This window comes from Lepeophtheirus salmonis, chromosome 14 (genome assembly GCF_016086655.4).
Source record: "Lepeophtheirus salmonis chromosome 14, UVic_Lsal_1.4, whole genome shotgun sequence".
In the NCBI taxonomy this organism is placed as follows: domain Eukaryota; kingdom Metazoa; phylum Arthropoda; class Copepoda; order Siphonostomatoida; family Caligidae; genus Lepeophtheirus; species Lepeophtheirus salmonis.
This window is the reverse complement of record NC_052144.2, coordinates 29,930,140-29,942,354: the sequence shown is the minus strand read 5'-3', so window position 1 is coordinate 29,942,354 and position 12,215 is coordinate 29,930,140.

Below are 12,215 nucleotides of genomic sequence, written 5' to 3'. Positions count from 1 at the left end.
GCTGAAACACACATTCATTATTGTTATTGAAGCCGTAGAACACGATAATGACAATTAAAAAACCAATCCCCCCCCCCCACACACAGATTATAATTGTAATTTATATTCACACAACTTAACTCTCATATTTTATTAAATTTCTTAATAAATTTTAAAAACTAAATTGTTCAAAAATCAATCAAAATCTACCTTTATTAAAGCATTTCTTTTAAAATTGAAATATTAGGTATATTCTATAACTTAAGGTAGGATATAAAGCGTTTAAATAAAAAATATATTACCTTCTAAGTAAGGTCCTTCATTTTATTCGATTTTTTGGTGTTTATATACATTTTTTTATTTATTGTAATCAAGATAAAGTAATAAATAATTAATTTTTCAAATAGTGAATGTTTTTATGAATTTGTTATTTACTTTGATTTTCATTAATACAGTTCTTTCATGTCGAGATACGGCACTAAATCGTAGTTATACTTTAAAAAAATTGATTTTTTTTAAAGGCTTGAAAGGCCAAACCTGTAGAGGTTGATAATTTTAATTGTCTTTTTCGTGTTCTACAGCTTTAATAACAATAAAAAATGTGGGTTTCAGCCTGGGCACTAAAATACATATTGTTGCTTGGTGTTTTAAATTACAACACCTTACCCTTATGAAAAATGCATTACAATTAATAAGTACTCTATAATTATTTTAAATAATTAAATTTAGCCCAGAAAGTAGTACATAAATTGCCTTCAAGACCTTTAAAATATACCTTATGGGAGCTGTCAATTTTAGCCAATCAGCAAAGATAAGTAAAAATCATGATCTTCTTCTTCTAAGGGTTCACTCTTTCCCCTGAGTCCTTTAGATTTAAGGAAATGCTGTAATAGCACATATACCCCTTTGTGTGGTTGTGCTCATTGCCTTATGTTTGTATTGTTTTATTATAGTTCATGTATGTATATGGTAAACAGCTATAAATTATTTAACTGAAACCAAAATAATGCTGAAATGTTTCTATTCATTTCATATTTATTTATCTTACGGCCAAACCTGTCAAGGTTGAAAGTTTCAATGATCATTTTTGTGCTCTATGGCTCCATTATCAATAATAAATCTGGGTTTTGGACTGCGGGCGCTCCAAAAGTGCTATAGGAAGTATACTTGGGAGTGCCATATAGGATAGCTTCTTCTGCAAAATTTCAAGGGGGAACTGCTGATCACTTCTTCCTCAGAATTTTAAGGCACGAAAAGATATAGGGAGACATAAATGAATAGAAGTAATATACCAAAAATATAAAATAAGTTTAAGACCAAGTCATATTACCTTACTATTTTATTGGTCCCTACCAAGACAAAATAAACTATTTTAGCATGAAAGTTTTTAAAATACTTTATAAATTTTAATGCCCAAAAACCCCCCCTGCCTAGATTCTCAACTAAGGGGTTTGTTTTATTTTTTTAATTCATGTTATCGTTGATTTTCTTTCATCTTTTTTTTTTACATTTCGTATTTAATTCCTTTGGGACATTGTTAGGTTTTTTGAATAAAGTTGTTGTATTTCTGTGAATAAGTTCTAAGGACCAATTAGAAATGAGAAGAAAAAAGGACTGATTAGGAACGCAGTCTAAAGACCCATCCAAGACTATGCCCCATTATTTGATACTATCATTTTATTTTGATCTATTAATAGGTTTGGTGGATCAACGCTTAAAGTAGAATTATGCCTTATTGTCCCATTGCACCCTCCTTTATTTTTTGTATCGTTTCTCGTGGATTTTGTGGAGTATGAGTACATAGTTTCAAACCAAAAATTGACCTAAAGACTCAACGACAAACGATACTGGGAATTAGAAAGGGTCCATAGTTAATATTAATCTTACTTATTTATTCGCCAGAAAGTGACGAATGAAAGAACTGAGGTTTTTAATGTGCAATAGAAGACTTTCCAAACCATTAATCTCCATGAGAAGAATCAAGAGATAAGTCTTAATATATCAACCATTTAATAGAATCATTGCAATATATCGATTTATTGAAAGTATTAGACATTTTCCAACTACAAAGGCCTCATCTCGTTTTTCGGTTGCAACTTGTACAATATATATTAACATAAATAGACTTGTAATATATTTATAAAAATTTGTTTAATTTTTGTAATCTACGTCATACTTAATAAAGGCTCTTATTTATTAATAATAGTATACATTTTAATGAAAGTATACTGTCAATATTGAATTGTATATCATTCTTGATCAATCATAATTATATTAGAATTTCTTCACTATACAACTTATGACGTAAAATTAATATATTTATAAGAATTAAAACAATCTATTCAATCTTTTTTTTTATCTTTCTTTTATTTAACAATTACGGCTATTTTTTCAGGAGAATTTAAATTAAACAATATTAATATTAGTTTTTTAAGGATGTAATAGAAACTTTTATAAAAAATATTTGGTCAAAAAAAAAAAAAATGAATGAATGAAAAGAAAGTACGCGTGTTCTATGCATTCATTAGTGAAAGTAAAAAAAAGAGATGGGTTTATTCATAGATTATCCTGAATTAATATATATTTATATATATAGCTCAAAGCAGTGTCTTTTATAAGGGTTTTACAAAATTCATGAAAAAATCATCAAATTGAATTAAGGACTAGAATCATATTTCTTGGAATCATTAGAACTGAAATACGTCATATATACATAGTAGTGTATCCAAATATTAATAACTTTAAATATAATTTTAAATATGATAAGCATTTGATACGATTTAATTAGTGATATATCGTCATTTTCATAATGCACTCAAATAAAGACGTTGTAATTAATTTATGATTAAGAAGCGCCAAATTCGAGGAAGTCTGGTTCAGTAATCAATGATTAAAAAAGAAACAGATATTGACAAACTCAAGGAAAAAAAATAAACAAAATTAGCACTACTTATCTCGTTCAAAAATCATTGGTCCTTGGCAATGTGGTTTCAATGGTGGACCAGAGATCCATAACATACATCGGATAGATGTATAGATCCAGAAGCACAAAGTTGGGATTTTAGATCACTTGAAAAATTGGAATATCACAATGATCTCAGGACTTAATCACATTCTTTAATGCATCCCTTTCGACAAATTGAAGTCCCAGTATTGGAAGTGAAAAAGTATAGAGTTTGTTTGTACTCGAAAATCAATCAGTCATAGGAGACTCTTCCTACCAAAGGCTAGAGGGGGGCTCAGAATGATGGACATGGAGTTGCACTCGGAAACTTTTATTTTCTCTTGGTACAAGAGAGCACATCTTGTTGATTATCCTTGGAAAATACTCTACATGTAAGCATGTGGAAGGGCCATCACGAATACTCCGATATATTTCTCCAAAGAAGGAATTAAAGCCGTCCAACAACATCCACAAGGTGTGTGAGAGGTCAGTGAGGGCGGCGATTTGCCCTTTAGTTGGAAACCCAGGGGTAAAAATAGGCCTTTCTAATAAGATCAGAGATGAGCTGGGTCTTAACATCATAAATGATCGTGAGTATGCTTCGTGATTCCCTTCTAAGGGTCTTCAAACCAACAAAAAATAAAAACGCTTCATCTAAGAGTAGCGATAAATTTTAATAATAAAACCATTAAGGAAGGAGTGAGAAAATGAGACTCTCCATACGACCTCTGAAATACTCTAAATGCACAACAAAGGATAGAATGAACCAGAAACATTGTTCGATCCGTATCTCACTCCTAAGCAGTCCCCTACTAGACACCGGGTCACCTTTGGAGTGTATTATTTATATAGAGAGAGATGCAAAGACTGCAACAACAACAAATGCTCGCCCATGTTTTGGTAATTACATGCAACTACAAGTGATATGGTCGGTAATATCAGATTGACTCTCTTACTATCTAGTTAAAGGGACCACCCGACATGGCTCTTCCGTTCAGAATTGGATCCAAATCTATTGCAAAACATGATTGCAAGCTCCAATTTTGAAAAGATTAAACTCCAAACAAATAAAGATAACGCTGCTCTTAACGAATTGAGTTTTTTAAAATCCGTTTTGTGATTCTTCCTCTGATTTATTTTTTGAATGGATGATTGTAATAATTAATAATTTGTTAAATCCTGTTTTTTTATCATGATTTTTCGTTGAGGTTTTTTTATTAATTTTCTCGCCTCCCGATTTTCTTTTTGTGATTGTTTTATTTATAATATGTAGTGTCGACTTGTTTTTACGTTTATAATACTCTGACTACGTTATGGTAATGAGTTATTACAAATTCAAAAATTATGATCCGCTTTTATGGATAACTAAACCGCTTTCAATTAATTTGATGCAAGTACAAAACCGGAGCTACGAATAAGATTTTTCTATGGAATTTGAGTACCTCTGAATAATTGAAGAGCATAGTAAAGGATGTACCTAAGACACATTTTAGGGAAAATGAGTTTCTTGCATTTTTTAAGTTGTTGTGATGTACTCTTTAATTTCCATGTGGTATTATTTCAAAATTTAAATAATAAAGGGTCAAGTGTACACACCTTCATATTCACATCAGCACCTTTGTAGTGAAAGATGTTTCTATGTGCAGTCATGTAGAACTAGAAGTTCCTATGTGTCAGGGGCAGACAATCAATGGCCGCGCTGCGCTTAAATACTCTGATGCCATTCCTGAAGCAACATCAAGAATGGACTTTCCCATAGGAAGCTAAAGAATGCCCATCTTGACTTCGTCCCCATTAAGGATGCAAAGGTCGGAGATGTTAAAGCTCTCCTGAACCATGTTTACCTTCCCTACTCTCTAACTTTTTATGGCAACTTCAGAGGAATAGGCGAAGACAGTGAACGGGTTTGAGTAAAACTGTCTACTATTATAACAAACATTAATAGAATGAACCTTTAAATCTTTGTTTTTTTCAATAGTATTATTTTTTTGAATGTCTGTTTCTTTGTTTGCTAAATGGTTTCGATTTTTACTTATTTTTAACTTAACATATCATAATTTTTAGAAACAATCGCATAATACGAAAAGTGATTGAAGATAGTTTGCTGGCCGAAATGCACTAAATTATTATATTTTTAGGATCTTGATGTATTTGTTGTACTAGAAGTTCTTAGTTGTACTTCTGTATAGCTCAAAATTCCTAAATGCTAATTATTGATGTTTAATTATTGAAAATTACTAAGTAATTTACTCCAAAAATGTGTTCTTATATATTTATATTGTGACCATGGAGTAAACATTCAAAAACTGAACTTCTTACGACATCACATACAATTTGTGGGCATTTTCAAAAGCTGAAAGCCATATATCTTAAAAACTAGTATTGTTTTCCATAGAAACTTCTTTCTTAATATATTAACATAGAATTTATAAAAGAACTCAAAATAACTTACAATATGCATAATTTTCACTTAATAAGTTTAATTACGTATTATATACGTCTAAAATAGATATGATGAAATATTTTCCTATTAGCCAAATTTCACGGTCCAATTTAATTGCTATTGGGGAGTTAAAGCTTCAAAAATGTATGTATATGATTTGTGAATTTATTTGACAATATTATTAAAAGAAACATTAGGATACAATGAAAATAAATTCTTGAAAAAAGTTGATTTTGTGTTTCTAGAATAACTTTATTAGGGTGGGTTGATTTGAACATTTTTTTCAAACTTTCGAGTATGAGCAGACCTTCATAGTGAGAGTATGTTCATATATTCAGCCTTTAATCAAGGAAATATATGAAAAAGGGAGGAAATTTATATTTATGTTGTGAGCTGAATAGGTAATTTGCATCCATATACATATTTGTGGGACATTATCCTAATTATATATTTAAACATTTATAATGCCACAGTAGTAAACAAAATCTTTTTTTAAAGATAATTTGTATGAAGATTTTAAAATCATGATAAGTTTTTAATACTTTACCTAGATTTATTTTGTAATAAATTTATCACTTAAAGCTTAAAAATTAAAAATGCTGACATTTTGTAACTTCATATCGTTATAATTTTTATTATAAGTTGCCTTTAAAAGTAAAACGATTTATCATCTGACGGCTTAGTTTTAACATGAGTATATGTTTATGTTTAGACTAAATAGCCCATACACAGAATGAGATGCTTCACTTGTAATTTTGACTATTCTTTTAACAGACTGAAATGTGCAGGGGTTGGTCTGGCTATTTAAGCATTAACCCGTCTAAGATACAAAATGTCAAAGTTTTACAACAACCCTTGTTGTTTTTTTTTGACAAAATCCCAAATCGATATATTTAAAAAAAAATTTAAGTTTATTACTGTTACTTTTAACCAAAAAATGATATTAAAATATTAGTTCTTGTGAAATATTAAAAATTTGACATCCTAATTTCATTTTAACAAATTTATTAAAAATTTAGCACTTTTGGGAAATTTTTTAAAGCTTTACAATGACCACAGTTTTTTAAGATTTTTTTTTGCTCATTTATTTGAATTAAGAGTTAAATTAAACCCTAATAAATGAATACAAACCTGACAACATTAATTTCATTTGGTAACAGATTTATTAAAAGTTTTCAGCTTAAAAAAGATTTAAAAAAAGATTTTTTAATGTTCCTTGAATTGTGTTGATGGGGTGCACTGATTAAGTATAAGTAAAGATTATAGTATTACATGAACTTCTTCTGAAATAGGAATCTTCTCCATCTAGTCCATTAACATAAAGTATATTTCCTTTTTTTAGGAACTACTGGGGTGCAAACCTATGCAGATTGAGTTTATGAGAATAATTTCTCCCGATCATGTTGTTCATTTGGTATAATATTAATATTTTGAGTTAAGAACAAGATACAAATTCAATAATTACACTTTTATAACCATTAAGTAAACTTTCACATAAGTTTTATTAATCGTACCTATCATTTTTGATTGTCTTAACGGTGAAAAATGACTTTAAACGACAATATTTTAGAATCCCCATATTCCCTGATATTTCAGAAACTTGATGATTCAGTGAAAAACTAGGATCCGTTTGGGATTTTAAGCTCAAAGATAAATTCCATTCTTTTCTTAATTTCATACTTACAAAATTCGTGTTCCCTAGTGATTGGTATAGTATTGGTTGAGCACATATAAGATAAAATAGGCCATATTTTACGGTTTTTATTTGATAAGGGTAAAACGCAAACCAAGCGACTTAAAATGTGAATAGTATTTATTGACTTAATATCACGCACAATTTTGGTTTCATCGATTTCGGTCCAGTAATCTTTAATGGTAAAGATGCACCACGCTCTGGAAGGTCAGTCCTCGAAAGTGTGGATAAAAATGGGAATCATGGACTCCGACCGTCTTCTAAGCACTGTTTTAATTGCCAAAGCAAGGTCAAGTTACTACGATTCTGAGCTCATTTGGTCCCAAGTCCATGAAAAAATAACACTCTTACCTTACATAAAAAAAGTGATTATATCATTTCAATTTGGTGTATTCAACTCTAATACATATACATTAAAAACAGCATGAAAAAATTATGAATATATACCCTTTTTTAAAAATAAAGGTCATTGAGTAACTTTTTAATTAGCGGAAAGAGATAGGTATATGTATAACACCTGCGCTGAAAATTCACGAGTTGGGAAGCTAATGCAACTTAACTTTACTTAGATAAGTTAATTAACTTTAACTTAACTAGTTAAAAAGATAAGTTAACTTGCCCCTCACTGGAGAATTCCCAACCTTTACAAAGAAATTACTTTTTTTTTTTCAAAATTGGTTTATTATTTGGTTTACAGACCAGAGTCCACATGACACTTTTCTAGCAATTCCTTAGCTTAAAGGGCCCCCTTCCCCCCTCAAGAAGTAGTGTCAAATTATAGCAAGAAATTGTTTTTGATCTATTATTTTGTAAATAACAAAAGTAGCGTCACACATAGCTCACTAACTCACAAACTAAAGAACAGATTGACATGAGATTCTGACTGATGGTACTAACTGAAAATGAGGTGAAATAAAAATAATAATAGCACCATCTATATGTGAAGCCTGGAACTTTTCAGTCCATGTGTTAGGTACGATAAATATCTACAACACATTTGTGACAAAGCAATTAGAATAGAGGAAATAGTTTGATAGATAAAATACAAGATAAATTGCCTTGTCTGAAAGAAAGACATTCATCAAAGAGAGAAAGTCAATTGATGGAATGATGTATAGCATTTAATTAATAACGTGTCATTTTGATGATACTCAGAAAAGTCAAAATTCTTTTAAGTCTAGGTAGATTGAAAAAACATTTTTCAAATATGAAGTACTTATTACATGAGCAGATGATTTAATACAATATATCTACTGTTAATAGTTAGAAGCGAAATAATTAATATTACTACAAGGTATTGGTCGTTGCGAAATATTTTTTTGTCCAATTAGAACGTTGAATATTACTCCATAACTAAGTATTCACCTTTCATAAATTCACGATTTTATCTGAATGAACAAGGTAAATTCAGCAAAGGAAAGAATAAGTTTTATACAGGATACGGGAAAATGATAAAGATCTGTGGTATCCTAACAAGACAATATCTTGCGTGGGGAAAAAGATATCTCTAGAGCTGACATTTTTTAAAGGAAAAACTAAAAGGAAGGAGAAGGCAGGAGCGAGGCATATGGTACACCTGAATTAAGACCTTTGTACCTATCAGCTACCTGTTATATGCTTTTGGTGGTAGAAAATGAACTATTGTTTTATGTTATAATTATATCTTAATATATATTTATTTATTTTAAATTGCATTTTTAAAACAATTGACACCTCAAATAGGCAAGAATGTTTCCTTCAGAGGGAGAAGTTAACATATTAAATAATGAACGCAACAACATTTTTTCCTTTTTAATTTCTCAATTTAGTTTGTTCCTTACAAAATATCATCTCTAGACATCATCACGATCATATATCTCCTCAAGTTAACAAGTGCGTCTTGCTAGGTTTTTTTAAATCTTTACTTGAATCCATTAATAAAAACTCTTTCTTCTCAAGTTTTGTTTATTTTGTATTCAACAGGACTTATGGTCAACCTTTTACTCGTTTTGTATGCTACAATGCCGATTAACCACAAACCAGAATTTCCACGTATACTTGAACACAAATTTAGAACTCTAAATTTAAGGAAGGAGCGTATAATATACATAGAGTTGTAAATTATAAGCATTTTGTTGTGTGCATAATTTTTTATTGTTGACCTAAGCATTGTTTTTTTTTTTTTTTTTCAAAGCTGTATTAAATCATTATTCATTACTTTTTGGGAAAAACAATATCTAAGTATAAAGGGGGTGTACTCCTGAAAGAGGGAGAGGATTTGTCCAGTCCTTGTTGAACTAATTTTAGAATTGAGGATCGATAACAGAGTAATTTCTTCCTATATCCTTGCTGAGTGGGATTAATGTTTACATCCCTCCCTCTCTTACATGGCTGCTTGTAGCTAATGTGATGAAACGTCATAAAAGCTAAGCGTGTCTTTCCCCAAACATTCACTTTTAACAAGTTTTGTTCATTTATAATTAGAATGAAAAGATAATGATACAATTCATTTATAAATGAGAAAATAAATATCTTACGTTTATAAATAGACTGTCTATTTAAAAAAAAAAAAAAACATTCATGTAATCCAAAACTATAATAAATATAAATCTATGCAACTAGCTGAAGCAACACCTCTATTTAAAATCTCAAGAGACATTTAAAATGCCATTATTAAAACTCTTGTATCATCATAGTTGAAATTATTTATAATTTTTGATATACATATATAATATGACCTTCACAGTTTCGATTGCACAACTTTCATTGCATTTCAATAAGGCCATATTTTATCTTAAGCTTTACGAGGTATGTATATATTATTATCATGTACAACAAATCAATTACAGATAACATCTTGTATATATGAGGAGGTGATAATTTGATTGCTTTCATTTACATCTAATCATTGTTACATTTTATCAAGAATTATCTATTTGATTTTTTCTTCGTAATGTTTTTTTTTTTTTTAAATGTCTCTAAAACATCAACAACTTAATGTATTTATCTTATTACTCCTTAATTGTATTTAATTATTTAATAGCAATAATGCCCAGCATTGAGTTATTACGCATCGACTAACAGACAAACTTTACTTTGACTCCCCTACAAATCATCTGTCTTAATCTCTGTTTTTAATTAGCCATGGGGAATTTTTATAATTATTAAAAATAATTTTTAGCCTAAAACATTTAAATTGTATATTTTATTTAAATTTGTCTTCTATAAAGGAATTGTTTATTCGTTCAAATTTTAATTTCTTCCAAAAAAACTTTGAATTTTAAAATGTTCAAAGTTATTTGTCAAATACAAAGACATTCTTTCAAAATTGTCAAAAAAGCCCAAAGGATTAGTCCTTTAAAGAAAAAATAAATTCGTACCCCTCCCCACAATAAAATCATGTGGGCGCTACTGATGACGTCACCATTACATAATTTACCCCCACTTTTAACTATTCCATTGCTGATGGCCCAAAGCTTCTGTAATAGAAGGTAGGGATTTTTGGGGTAACCAATGTATCGGAATCAGCCAAAAATTGCCTTTTTTTAAGTATTCAAGTACCGTTTATCGGAATCGACTCAATAATGCCGATTCCACCAATACCTATACATAATTATATGAGTTCTTTTTTGGAGACAAAATTACGTTTACAAATTAATAAAATGGCTAGACTAAAATTTACATGTAAATAAAAATTTAGAAATAACCACATTTTTAGTAACACATACTTTTGAATTGTATCATGAGTCGTTCAAAAAGTGTTGCAATAATTTTTTTATCAATGAGAGAGTGGAAATTAGATCAGAGGCCGAGGGGCGAGGAGGCTTACTTTAAATATCTAACAAAGGAGTGCGTCAAATTTCCTAACATTAGCCAACCAAAAAATAATTGACTCCTGAAAACATAGAGTAATTAATTTTTTTAAATTTCAATTGATTTATAACTAATTATGTTGGATATTTTTTTGTTCCTATCCATAATTAATAAAGGGTTAAACATTAAAAAAAGTAAATTATTTTGTTATTTGTTTATTAAATTCCTTTATAAAAAATAAAGAATCGGTATTGGAAAGTTCCATAAAATTGGTATCGGAACCGGCTGAAAATTTGGTACGTTACATCCCTAGTTATTACAAAAAAATTATCGCTTTGCAGAAAAAATATAAAATTATAGTATTTTTTCGGCAGACTCCTCTATTACCACACTCACCGGTAGTTACTACATACTTAGATCCTCTCTTCTCAATAATGAAAGAATAACGATAGCAACTTGAGAAAATATTAAAAAAAAAAAATATTATCCAGGCGGCCTACAACAACAAAAAACTCACAGGCTAAAAAATACTTATGATTTGCAACTCTAAATCTACCGCCAGTGGGTTGCATCCCGTTTTGGGAGCCAGTGGTATCCGAAAACACTCCCATCATTCCAGGTGCAAATGGGGGTTGTGAGGGGCTTTTAGTTGTGACTTAAGTATCGACGGTACACGAAAACAACCCCAACATTCGGGGAACAAAATGGCGATTCATAAAGTCCTACAAATTGTCCTTATACGAATATGTTTTATCCGAAGTTACCTATTACCCAGAAAATGTACCTTTTTCCCCCATTTTTGAAGAATATCAATTACAGCGAAAATGTGTGCACAACCTTCTCGTGTGCAAGCGTCATTAGGGAAAAGATTTACACATAGTTGGACAACAGATAAAAAGGGAAACTGTTTATGAAGTAAGAGAATACATAAAAAAAATTGTAGAAAAATAATTCAATATTGCTCGCGTGTCATCCTTGCAAATATTTTTAATATTTGTAATGGATATTTTGAATATTTTTGGATTGATGTACGTAGGATTATAGATATATATAATTTATTTTTTTATGGAAATTTGAGGAAAAAATTCCAATAATTATCATTTTTTGGAAAAAAATTTCAAAAAATAAATTTTTTGAAGTTTTTCTTTTAAAATACATAGGTACTTTAAAAAAATTTCTAAATCCACGGTTGTTTACAAAAAAATTGAAATATCTAATTTTTCGAGAAAAATTAAAAAATCCATAATATCCACGGAAAATTTAATTTTTAGGAGAAAAATTTCAAAAACACATAATTATTAACAGAAAATTAAATTTTTGAAAAAAAAAATTGAAAAATTAATTTTTTTGGAATTTTTTTTTAG